At 42.9% G+C, this 12,046-nt stretch overlaps 1 protein-coding gene across 1 annotated transcript in view; it reads left to right on the plus strand.

Moving 5' to 3' along the window:
• Positions 1–10,460: 10,460 nt before the first annotated feature.
• Positions 10,461–12,046, plus strand: part of Itch (itchy E3 ubiquitin protein ligase) — an 83,764-nt gene continuing 82,178 nt past the window's right edge. Inside the window, exon 1 of the mRNA XM_034496683.2 lies at positions 10,461–10,595. The gene's annotated coding sequence lies outside the window, so the exon portion shown is untranslated. The remainder of the gene's footprint in view (positions 10,596–12,046) is intronic.

A 12,046-nucleotide genomic window follows, 5' to 3' on the forward strand; every position in this document is an offset into this window, starting at 1 on the left:
ACATAATCCCCCCTCTCTCCCTCTCTCTCTTCCTTTCTCTCTCTCTCTCTCCCTCTCTCTCTCTCTCTCTCCACATGTACACATATACACAATAATAGTAAATAAAAACAGTGTTGAAGAAAAGACAAACTTGATTACACAAGAAAGATCGATTTTTGTCATTGGCCTTTGGTGGTCAGATTAACATTCATTTTTTCCTCCTCCCCAGAGGTTGGGGGCTGCAACTGGAAGCTCCATTCTTCTAACCTTGCTTTGGTTTTTCAAGTGATAGCCCCATCCTAGAGTTACCTAGGGCCAGCCAGCCATCTCACTCAACACACAAAAATACATTAGGAGTGTTTGAGGACTTTTAGGAACTGCATGCCAGATATCAGGACATATCAATATCTATTATCTATTGTGCCCTTCCCCCAGCCTTGAGCAGGCCCGGAAGACCTTGTTTACCACAATAGACCAAGTGATAGGCTCTAGAGTTACCCACCTTAGCTGCATGGAACTTAGAAGAATAACTGCCCGCTGGGCTTGCCTTGAGTTATCTCTGGCTGTGAACAAGGATGGACTCCCCCACCCATCTCCAGCTGAAACAAGATAAGGTTTGGGTTTAAATTGAGAGCTGAACATTAAACTTTGAGTCTTGATCAGAGAACTTTGTCTTGGCTTCATCTTTTCTCAACCTCTGTCCCTTTCTTCATTTCCATCCCCCCTTTCAGGAGAATCCAGTTGATCGGTGGCCACAGGCAGCTATAATCTATTGTCTATCTATCTATCTATCTATCTATCTATCTATCTACCTATAATTTATGTAACATCTACCTATTTTCATCTATGCATGTATGTATGCATCTATCTATCTACCTATAAATAATTTATATAACATCTACCTATTTTTCATCTATGTACATATGTATGCATATATATATATATATCATCTATCTATCCATTCATTCATCTATTCATTCACCTACTTACCTACCTACCTACCCATCTACCAACATGTCTATTGTCTTTCACACAGTCACATTTTGTGCTGTCACAATTTGTTTTCTCTTTGCATATTTGTATTCCATTGTCTGGATGAAGATCTGACAAGTTTATTAGTTGTCCTGTATAGCACAACGCCTTGGATTGGTTTCCAACATTTTCTTTTAATTTTTTTCTTTTCTTTTCCTTTTTAGTTTTCAAGACAGTTTCTCTGTGTAACCCTGATTGTCCTGGAACTCAATTTGTAGATCAGGCTGGCCTCAAACTCAGAGATCTGGCTGCCTCTGCCTCCTGAGTGCCGGGATCATAGGTGTGCACCATCACCACCTGAATTCCTTTTGATTTTTAATAATTTGTTGTCACTTAAGCATATGTGCCTATATCTCTGTGTTAGTATTGTCACATCCATTCAGGTGCCCAAGAAGGCCAAAAGGCAGCATTGAATCTCTTGGAGCCAGCATCATGGGCACATATGAACTATTTGATATTGGTGCTGGAACTGAATTCAAGAGATCTACCTGCCTCTGTGTCTTGAGTTCTGGGATTAAAGGCATGCACCATCATACCCATTTTAAAATTTATTTTATTTTGTTCTTTTTAATCATTAGCTGGTGTGTGTGTGTGTGTGTGTGTGTGTGTGTGTGTGTGTGTAAGTCAGATGACAATCAATATAAATCCTTGCTTTTCATTTTCTTTGAGACAAAGTCTCTCCTTTACTACTGTGTAAGCCAGACTGACATTTGAGCTTTTGGGCATTCTCCTGTGTCTGCCTCCCATCTCAACATTGAAATGCTACCCTGTCTAACTTTATGTGACTTCTTGGAACCGGAACTTTTGCTTTCAAGCAAGTGCTTTACCCATTGGATGTTTCCTGAGCCTACCCAGGAGCTTCTGAGCCTCCTGAGTGTTGGGATTAATGAACTGCTTCAACACTCTCTGTTTTTTGTTTTGTTTTGTTTTACGACAGGTGTATATATAAATATATATGGCCTGGTACTCATTATATAGCTCAGGCCAGCCCCCAGCTTGCAGAAGTCCTCCTGCCTCAGCTTTTCAAGTGCTACGATTAAGACATGAACCACCAGACCTGGCAGAAGTTGTGTTTTACCCTCATGTTAAGTTAGCATTACTATTCCCATCTTATTTATGACTGAAGAAACTGGCTGTCCTACCCAGATTGGCACACCTGTTTAATGATATACTGCATGTGAAACACTTAGGGCAAGATTTAGTGTTTACCATGTAAGATATAATCATTAGGAAAAATTATATTTTATCTACTTGGTCTTTAGGAACATTTGCCTGTACTACCTTTGATTAGTAGTTGGAAGCAAAGTTGCCAAATTCCATATAGGATGCCCAGTTAAATTTGAATTTTTGGAGTGAAGGGGCATGAGAGAGGGCAGTGGAGAAGTAAATAAGAAGAGAGTATTATGGTATGTACGTGCCATAAGGAAACACAGAACTTTGTATGCTAACTACAAATCAATTGTGGCCAGAGAGCTCTCTGGTAAAGGCACTTGTCACCAAACCTGATTGATCCCTGGGACCCTCATGGTGGAAAGAGAGAGAACCAACACCTGCAAGGTGTCCTCTAATCTCTGCACACATCATGTCTTGGCACAGACAACAAATAAATAAATTTAAGTTTACTTTTAAAAACAAAAATAAAAGAGATTTTAAAATATTTAAAGTTTTTGAATTTTAGCCAGGTGTAGTGACACACACCTTTAATCCTAGCACTTGGGAGGCAGAGGCTGCTGGATCCCTGTGAGTTGAAGGTCAGCCTAGTCTACACAGTGAGTTCTAAGGCAACTAGGGTTACATAGTCTCAAAATTTTTTGAATTAAAAAATGTTTTTTGAATCTTAGATAATGAAAAGATTAGCATAGGCCAGTTGGATGCAATTTTGGCTGTAAAAAATATAATACTAAAATATTATCCATTTTCTTTGTTTATTTGTTATTCTTGTTTAGGAGGAAGCTTCCGAGATTGAACCCATGGCTTTGCTCAAACTAGGTATGAATGCCTGTGCTGCTTATTTATCTGAAATTCAAATTAAACTAGGCATTCTATATATTTAAATTTTTTATTTCAAGTATTTACTATGTGTGTGCTCTAAATAAAAGCAGTAGATTAATCAAAGTCTTATTTATATTAAATTTTTTACACTTAAAATTTTATATCTGTTTTTATGTTATGTGTATAAGTGTTTTGCCTGCATATATGTACACCATGCAGAGGCCAGAGAGGATGTTGGAACCCTTGGAATTGGAGTTAAAGATGGTTGTAACTGCTTTGTGTGTGCTGGTCTTCTGTAAGAGCAAGTACCCTAACCACTGAGCCATGTCTCCACACTTCAAATTCTTCTAGTAACTGAAAAACAAAATTCTGAACTAAAATTTTGAAGATTAAAGATTTAATTGAGTCAGTGAATAAGCATTTTACATATGAGGTCTTTTGTTTGTTTGTTTGTTTGTTTGTTTGTTTGTTTGTTTTTTGAGACAGGGTTTCACTATGTAGCCCTAACTAGCCTGGAGCTCACACTATGTGGACTAAGTTGGCCTTGAATTCTGCCCCTCAATTGCTGAGATTAAAGGCAGGTGCCATCATGTCCTGCAGTCATTATTTTTAATCGATTTATTTCTGTATATTTGTGTGTGTGTGTGTGTGTAGTGACCCATGGAGCTCAAAAGAATGTGTCAGATCCCCTAGATTTGGAGTTACAGGTGGCTGTGAGCAGCCTGATGTGTGTGTTTGGAACTGTACTTGGGTCCTCTGGAGAAGCAGAAATGCTGCTTATGGCCGAGGCATCTTCTGAGCCACTCGGTTTTAAATATAGTTTTATTAAAATATTATGTACGTGTGTGTGTGTGTGTGTGTGTGTGTGTGTGTGTGTGTGTGCCGTGTGAGTGTGGTGGTCAGTAGACAGTAATGTTCATGGGTCAGTTCTCTCCTTCCACTGTGGGGGTTTCCAGTATTAGACTCAGATCCCCAGGCTTTCGAGCTGTTACGTGCTGATCCATTTAACCAGCTTTAATACAGGTTTCAAACGTGAGGGTTCCAAGGAAGAAGACGCTCAGGAAAAATAAAGATACTTGGGAAGAGCATGGGATTGGCTGGTTGTATACCATTTTGGAGGCTTTTGAAACTATTATCTTCAAAGTGCTCCTAAAGACCCTAGTGAGACGCTAGCGTGGTTCCTGAGCCCATCTGACAGGATTGCAAATGATAAGGAGAGTCTAGATCCAAGGGGTGTAGGATAGTGGATATTTATTGTAAACAAAGTGAATAGTCTTGTTTGTGGGATTCTCAGGAAGCGTTTGGGAGAGAGGAACGAGGACCTTTCCAAGGTCATACCCATTCATACTGGAAACTTAGTTCATGCTATTTTAACAATAAATGTCTGTCAATGAAAGAAATATCTTTATGTTGGCAGCCTTCTTAGTAAATGTTAATCGTGCTGCCCTCCCAGCTAGCTGGTGAGAGGCTTCAGCCCCAGGGTTAAGCTATTCTCTGCCCTTTCATGTCTTATGGTTTTCCTTGTCTTTTATCCTGATTCAGAACCCAAGACAGAACCTGTGTAACTCTTTCTTCAAATGAGAAAATAGCCTTAAATAAAGGAAGTGATGTCTATAGCCGTAGGTGTCCCCTTCTATACTCTCCAGGGTCCCATGTAGCCTAGACTAACCTGGAGCTCTGTATGAGGATAACCTTAAACTCGTGATTCAGCTAGCTCCACCTCTCTGGTGCTGGGATTTATAGGTATATGCCACTAGGTTGAGCAAAAGGCTGGTTTTCAGTATTTTATCTTTGTGTGTGTGTGTGTGTGTGTGTGTTTTTGTGTGTGTGTGTGTGTAGGTGTTTATATACCAACACGTGCTAAGTTTGTGGAAGTAAGAAGACAATTTGAATGAGTCCATTCGCTGTCTCCTTCACATGGGTCCTAGGGATTAACTTTAGGTGTTTAGAGATGGTAGAAAGTCCTTTGCCCACTGAGCCATCTTTCTGCCCCTTACCCCTTTATTTTTGGAGACAAGGTCTAATGTACCTCAGGCTGGCCTCAAACTCCTTATGGAGTAGCGAAGTATGGCTTTGAACCAATCCTCCCATCTCTACCTCCACTGATGGGATTACAGACAGACATGTACCACACTACACATGGTCTATGTGTTACTAAGGATGAAAGGCTACATGGTAGGCTAGGCAAGCATTCTACCAACTGAGCTCCATCCTCAGCTCACTCGCCTTAGGCTTTTTTTTTTTTCTTTTTTTTTTTTTTTTTTTTTTTTTTTTTTGGTTTTTCGAGACAGGGTTTCTCTGTTCCAGGCTTGGCTGTCCTGGAACTCACTCTGTAGACCAGGCTGGCCACCTGCCTCTGCCTCCCAAGTGCTGGGATTAAAGGCGTGTGCCACCACTGCTGGCTCACCTTAGGTCTTAAGTGGTCTCTGAATCCAGATCTCCGGCTCTCAGGAGGCTTGTTGAATGTCTTTCTCCATTAACACAGCTTTTCAAGCCTTCTCTGCCCATGGCAATAGAAAGTGGAGCAAATCCAGGCAAGCTAGGGACAGCAGCATGACTAAGTGTTCTGTAGAGAAAGCCAGTAAGGGACAGGTGGCAAGTGGGCCAGTAGAGTCTTTCTGAACTCCTTTCAGTTCTTAAAGGGGTTTTCTTCTCTTTCTTTCTCCTCCTCCTACTCCTCTACTCTTTTCTTCTTCTTCCTCTTCCTCTTCCTCTTCCTCTTCCTCTTCCTCTTCCTCTTCTTCTTCTTCTTCTTCTTCTTTTTGGTTTTTCGAGACAGGGTTTCTCTGTGTAGCCCTGGCTGTCCTGGAACTCACTCTGTAGACCAGGCTGGCCTCGAACTCAGAAATCCTCCTGCCTCTGCCTCCCAAGTGCTGGGATTAAAGGCGTGCGCCACCACCGCCCGGCTACTCTTTTCTTCATCCTCCTCTTCCTCCTCTTCCTTCTCTTCTTTGTCTTCCTCTTCATCTTTCCCTTCTTCCCCTTTCTCCTCCTCCTTCTTCATCTTTTTCCTCCTTTTACCCATCCTCCTTACCCCTTTTCCTCTTATCCCTCTTATGTTCTTTCAGACAAGGTCTTATTCTCTCTCCTCAAGTTGTCCTCAAACTCACTATGTAGCTGAGGGTGACCTTAAGCTCTTCATCCTGCTTCTGTCTTCAAAGATCAGTTGTAACAAGCATGTAGCCCCATGCACATCTGGGCATCCCCTTCCTTTGCCTGTAAACAGCTCCTTCAGACTTCAAGCCTTTGTGTAGCAAGGGATGGTTCTTTCCTGGCAGCCTAGGCAGATTAAAAATGAAAGTGGTTTGAGGTTTTATTAACCACTGTTTCTGTATTTTAATTTTTTAGTCAAGCCAAGATTGGTGTGAGTTCTGAGTCAAGGAACCTGAGAGCCAGAACCACAGAGCATGAAAGAATGAGGAAATGGCCTGCCTGTGATTTGCTGCCTTGACCAACAGTTTCTTGGAGAACCACCAAGTACCTATTTTGGATCTTCACCAGATCCTGGAAGGTGGGCTTGTAACCATCTTGACAGGAATGAAAACATCAAAAGAGACACTTGTACGCCTCTCATCAGCTATTGAACTATTAGGACAAGAGAATCCAAGAAATTAGAATCCTTCCAGGAGTCTCATTCTAGTGTAGGGAAAGGTTGGGGCCCTGGAGCCAGGCAGAGGAGAACTTGTCTTCCAAAAAGATTTCACATAGTTCTGACAACTTACCAAACTACTTGTCAAGAGAGACTGTAGCACAGACAATGATTGTGAGCAAAGCCTCACCTTAGCCATGATTGCTTAGTTATGTATGCCTGTTGCCTTTTATTTCAACCTAAGCTTCATGACAGGACCCTAAAGTTGGACTCAAGGGGCTCACTGGAACTCTGCTGCTGTTCTCACCATGTTCATATTACAGGAAATCTCCTTTGTTTGCTTGTCAAGATTACTTTCTCTGGCTGGCTTTTTGGGGCTACATGGGCCTTGTCAGGGTGGTCAGGCCCGGGCTGAGCCCCACATCTCTGTTACAGGATCTACTATTCTCATATGGTAATTTGGTTGTTGAGTTTCAGATGACTGTGAGACTTTGAAAGCAATGTAACCTTGAATATTTCCCTTGGCTGGGTCGCTTTTTGTTCCCCTCCCTTTGCTGGGTATTCTAAATTCTCATTCTAGATTCTCAAGAAAAGTTTCTACTAAGATGATTAAGGAGAAAATTGTTAAGTAATTTTAGTTTGGGTTTACAGAACCTTGACCTTTATATAATATCAGAATGTGTACAGCCATTCCATATTCTTTGATTCCGGGCATCAGATAACACAAAACATGTAAGTTGCTATTATGATCAGCTTGCAGAAAAGTAGTATGTTTGTTACTTGTTCTAGAAAGTTTGTCTGTTACCATCTGCATACCTTCCAATTTTTTCCAATCTTATAAATGCCCTTCATTGGGCTGGAGAGACAGCTTAGTAGGTAGAGTGCTTATTGCACAAATATAAAGTTATGATTACCAGCACCCATGTAAAAAGCTGGGCTTGGTGGCACATACCTGTATTCCCAGCATTGGAGAAGTAGAAAGAGGAAGATCCCTGGGGTGTGCTGGACAGCCAGTCTAGCTGAATTGGTGACCTCATGGCTTAGTAAGCAACTCTGTATCAGAAAATAGTGATTGAAGAAGACACTTAGCATCTACCTCTGCCCTCTGGCATCCCCACCTCAGACACACAGACACAAACACACAGAGACACACACACACAAACACACACAGAGATACACACATATATACACACACATAGATACATAGGTAAACACACACAAACACACAGCCACATACACAGCCACACACACATATGGACACACACACACACACACACACACACACACACACACACTTTGTGACCTCAAGTTTTCTGAGATGAGCCTGGGAGGCAATAGACTCCATCTCCTCAGGATGTCGGTCTCTGAATAAAAGTGGTTTCCTTTTCATCCAGTCTCCTTTTTCTAGAAAAGGGCTGGCACTCAGCGGCAAGCAGTTGGACGTGGGTTCAGTAAGAGCAAGTTGTTGGGAGAAGCACTGGATTTTAAAATCCATATTACTCTGAAGTCCACATTGTTAATTCTTGCTAGTTCTTGCCTCACAGGTCAGAGCTAATTCCCCTTGTTGACACTGGCAGAAGGTTAAGGCAGTATATAGTTCAGTGGGTCACAAAATGTGATTGCTGGGTGGCAGCATCATTGGGAAATGCCCATTCTTGGCCTCAGTCTAGAACTTTCTAAACTTCTAGGGGTTGAGTCCATTTCAGGGACACAACACACGTATAGTATATCCAAGTCTTACATCAAATCCCCAGAACAATAATTTTTATAAAGGACTTTCTTGGGAGAAGTTTGGAGCATAGCTCTTAATTTCCAACATGTTAGTTCCTACTGTCATAGAATTTTTAAATTGTGGGGCTGGCCAACCAATCTACAAACCTGACTACTTGAGTTCCATCCTTACTTGATACCTGGATCCCACAGTGGGAGGAGAAAACCAGTTTCTGGAAGTTGCCCTCTGACCTCCACACTGATAATAATAAATAAAATAGAAATAAAAAAAAAACCCATGTAGACAATCTAAGTGCGGTAATTCATGCTTGTAATCTCACTACTGGGAAGGCCGAGGGCAATGCATTCTGAGTATGAGGCTGGTTTGAGTTATATAGTGAGAATTTATCCCCCCAAATAAAGAAAATTTGTAGATAAAGACTATCTGAAATTAGATGACTTGGCTTGGAATCTTGGTTTCTGGCTTAGTGATCTTGGGCCAATTAGTAATTTCCTTTATATTCAGTTGTTTTCTGTATAAAGTAATAAAAACATTTAAAGTATAAATAAGATACATATATAAAATAGTATTTTGTTAAAAAAATCTTATAGTGTGCCTGGTGACAAGAATCATCTGAGATGTTAGATTAAAAATAAAACAAGGCCAGGCAGTGGTGGCGCATGCCTTTAATCCCAGCAGTTGGGAGGCAGAGGCAGGCGGATTTCTGAGTTCAAGGACAGCCTGGTCTACAGAGTGAGTTCCAGGACATCCAGGGCTACACAGAGAAACCCTGTCTCGAAAAACCAACCAACCAACCAACCAACCAACCAAACAACCCCCCCCAAAAAAAAAACCCAACCCAGATTCTCCTAGAGCACCCCACCCTCTCAATATTGGGGATAAAATCTTGGGCCTCATCAATGCTAAGCAAGTATTCTATTAGTGAGTTACATCTTGAACCCTTACAGTGTAGTCCTTAATGGTGCAAATATTGGTTGGAAGTGCAGAAGAAGTTCTAAATACTTAAAAAACCAAAACCCTCAAAAACCCAAACCCAGGTTTCACCACGTAGCCTCAGTTGGTCTAGAACTCTCAAGATACCTAGACCTGGCTAACCTTGAACCCACAGAGATCCATTTCTCTATGTCCTCTCACTGAACCTGGAGCTTGCTGTGTAGTCTAGGCTGGTTGACTAGGGAGCTCCTATGTCTGCCCGCCAGTGCTGAGGGTCTGTGCCAGCTTTTATATGAATGCTGGGGGTTCAAGTATCCTTGTGCTTGCATGGCAAGAGCTTTTACCCACTGAACCATCTTCCCAACCTGGAATCTTTTTTGTTTAGTAAACTCAGCACATAATTCATAATATGGTAGTTTTAAAGGTATTTCGAAAAGTGTAAGTGTTTTTCTAGATGGTTCCCTTATGAGGAAACAGGATAAACAATAATAGCAAAGATTGCTGATTACCAAGTGCTTAAGTCGTGCCTCTATTATTACTACTGCACAGCCTATTAATTCTCACAAACACCTCCATGAAGGAGATTGAGGATAGCCTTAGATGTGATTTGCCTGGGTTAAGAAATCCTACAAGCAGTTTAATTTAAGCATCTGAAAAGGTAACTAACGGCATTTTTCTCAGTTTTGTTGTAAACGTTAAGAAGTATGCTTTCCAGTTTTTAGAACTCATGCCGCGTTGCCGCATCAAGCTGTCACCCTCCTAAGAACGCCCTGTCAAAAGGTGGAGAAAGGAGAATTTGAACCCAATCACTGTAACTCCAGAAGGATAGAACCGGCACAGTGCTTCATAAATTGTGGTTCCTGCTGTCAAGAGCATCAGTAGAGAACTTGTTAAAAATGCAAATTATAAAACATCCCTCACTCCATCCCAGATCTACTGAGTCAGAACTGCCTGTGGAGCTCTGCAGTCTGTTTTTAAAAGCTGTTCAAGTGATTCTGAACAGCATTTGGTAACAGTCTTTAGAGGTTCTGTCGGGGAAGAAGGGGTTAAAATGAAGGAACGAAGGATGGAAGGAAGAAATGAAAGGAGAAAGGAAGAAAAAGAAGGAAAAAAGAAAAAAGCCTTGGAGATGTAGTAATGTCCACTTCACCTGGAGGTGAGGAAAAATGATTTAGTAGACTGGCGCGCAAGGCCTGCTGGGGCCTGTAGTCCGGACTGCGCCTAAGAGGACGCGCCTGCGCACTAGGTGTGAACTAGCTCTAGTCGCTGTAGTCGGGGCTCGGGACCGGCTGCCATCTTAGCGGAGGGACTGAGGAGTCGTCGCCGCCCTGAGTCCCGGTAAACACCCGCAGGCAGACTGGGGTCATTTCTGTGGCTTGGAGGGAGCTTCGATGAAAAGGCATGGGGAATGCGAAGGGTAGAGGAGTGTGGCGCTCGAGTCGGGACCTAGAGCCGGGGCTGCTCTTCCCACAGCCGGTGTCCGTGGGGGGCGCCCGGAGAGGCGGCTGGTGGCCCGAGCCGGGTGGCGGGTGGGTCAGCAGGTCGAGCCGAGCTGCTAGTGCTTGGCCTAGGCGCCCGGAGCCTGTGGCCCCGCGAGCCCCAAGTTGAGCTAGAGCCGAGCCGCGGCGGACGTGGGCAGGGTCCAGCCCCGCGCCCCGCTGCCGCGCCCGGGGGTTCCTCTCTCGCGGCCCGGCCTACGCTCGGGGCCCGGTGGCAGCGGCCCGCCCGCGCGACGTGGCCCTTTGAGGGGCGGCGGCCGGGCCCACCTGCCACCTGGCAGGCTCCTCCGAGACTTTTCCAAGCTCCGACTCGCGGAGGACATTCCCCAGTGGCTGCCTCCCCTTCTGTCTTGTACTTCCCTCCTCCCTCCATTGTCCCCACTCATGGTGGTCCCGGCCCAGGCCGGCGCTACCGACTTTTGCAGACGTGGAGCTGTCACAGTTCTACCCACCGAGAGCGTACTTTTCTTATAGCAAAGAAAAAAGTAGGTGAGAGTATTTGAAAGGTGGAAGCCTGATGAGGGTAGGACTTTTGAATAGAAGACTCGAGTTTTGAGACAGTTCCCGCTGCAACTTCAAGAGAGAAAAAATGTATAAGGGTCAGCGCACCCTAAGTAGGCATTGGGCCTAAAGTTAGAGATGTGACCAGGTGAACTTGCAAAATTCACGGTTCCCCAGTCACTTGTTTTCTTGGCTGTGTTAGAATCCTGATCCTGTTCAGTCTGCTGCTCCTCTATAACAGCTGCAGTGAACTTGTTCTAAAGGGAGAGTGGGGAGCAGAGTGAGGGTTTCTTCTTGTTCAAAGTTGACAGAACACAATCTAGCCACCCATCATTGTTCTCTTAAGTGGGTGCTTCTCCTGCATTCTTATCTTATGAAAGTAGGTAAAGGCTGTGCATGTTCACTCCCAGGACTGGCACAGGGTTTGGTTCTCATCTGAAATAGTCTTTTGGGGGCAAATTTGAGATTCAGCCTTGTGCATCACAAGTTTACTTGAGGCTTAATTTTGCAGTTTTAGAAAAGATTGAAATTCTCTTTTGAACAGTGAATATACTTTGTGTATGAGTTCAGGGATTCAGACTTTAGAATAGATGTCAACGAGGATATAATATAAAACCCAAAGCAAGTCCCTAATACTTTTTTATTGTATTCTAGAGTAAGTGCTATGTTCTTTTTTTTTTTTAAGCTTTACTTAAGAGACAGATGATTCTTGTCCCAAAATTTGTCCATTAGCATAATTATAAGAGCTTTTAATTTTTTTTGTTTTTGAGACATTATTTGCTATGTATC

The sequence above is a fragment of the Arvicanthis niloticus genome, chromosome 2 (genome assembly GCF_011762505.2).
Source record: "Arvicanthis niloticus isolate mArvNil1 chromosome 2, mArvNil1.pat.X, whole genome shotgun sequence".
Classification (NCBI taxonomy): Eukaryota; Metazoa; Chordata; class Mammalia; order Rodentia; family Muridae; genus Arvicanthis; species Arvicanthis niloticus.